We start from the raw sequence: 1,122 nt of genomic DNA, 5'->3' as shown, positions 1-1,122 counted from the left end.
AAAAGGTCCTATTTGTAGAGAACTAGTAGCCTAGGGTTTACAAAGATGAGTAAATTACATAAAAATCCACTTCCGGGCCCACTTGGTGTGTGCTTGGGCTGAGCATTGAGGCATTTTCGTGTAGAGACTCTTCTTGGAGTTAAACGCCAGCTTTTGTGCCAGTTTGGGCGTTTAACTCCCATTCTTGTGCCAGTTCCGGCGTTTAACGCCGGGCAGTTTTGAGCTGATTTGGAACGCCGGTTTGGGCCATCAAATCTCGGGCAAAGTATAAACTATTATATATTTCTGGAAAGCCCAGAATGTCTACTTTCCAACGCCGTTGAGAGCGCGCCAATTGGGCTTCTGTAGCTCCAGAAAATCCACTTCGAGTGCAGGGAGGTCAGAATCCAACAGCATCTGCAGTCATTTTCAGCCTCTGAATCAGATTTTTGCTCAAGTCCCTCAATTTTAGCCAGAAAATACCTGAAATCATAGAAAAACACACAACTCACAGTAAAGTCCAGAAAAGTGAATTTTAACTAAAAACTAATAGAAATATACTAAAAACTAATTAAAACACACTAAAAACATACTAAAAACAATGCCAAAAAGCGTACAAATTATCCGCTCATCACAACACCAAACTTAAATTGTTGCTTGTCCCCAAGCAACTGGAAATCAAATAAGATAAAGAGAAGAGAATATGCAATGAATTCCAAAAACATCTATGAAGATCAGTATTAACAAGATGAGCGGGGCTTTTAGCTTTTTGCTTATGAATAGTTTTGGCATCTCACTCTACCCTTTGAAATTCAGAATGATTGGCTTCTATAGGAACTCAGAATCCAGATAGTGTTATTGATTCTCCTAGTTAAGTATGATGATTCTTGAACACAGCTACTTTATGAGTCTTGGCCGTGGCCCAAAGCACTTTGTCTTCCAGTATTACCACCGGGTACATACATGCCACAGACACATAATTGGGTGAACCTTTTCAGATTGTGACTCAGCTTTGCTAGAGTCCCCAATTAGAGGTGTCCAGGGTTCTTAAGCACACTCTTTTTGCCTTGGATCACACTTTTATTTCTTTCTTTTTCTCTTTCTCCTTTTTTTTTGTATTCACTGCTTTTTCTTGCTTCAAGA

The sequence above is a fragment of the Arachis duranensis genome, chromosome 6, assembly GCF_000817695.3.
Source record: "Arachis duranensis cultivar V14167 chromosome 6, aradu.V14167.gnm2.J7QH, whole genome shotgun sequence".
NCBI classification, from domain to species: Eukaryota; Viridiplantae; Streptophyta; class Magnoliopsida; order Fabales; family Fabaceae; genus Arachis; species Arachis duranensis.
Note: the sequence above shows the minus strand (reverse complement) of the source record.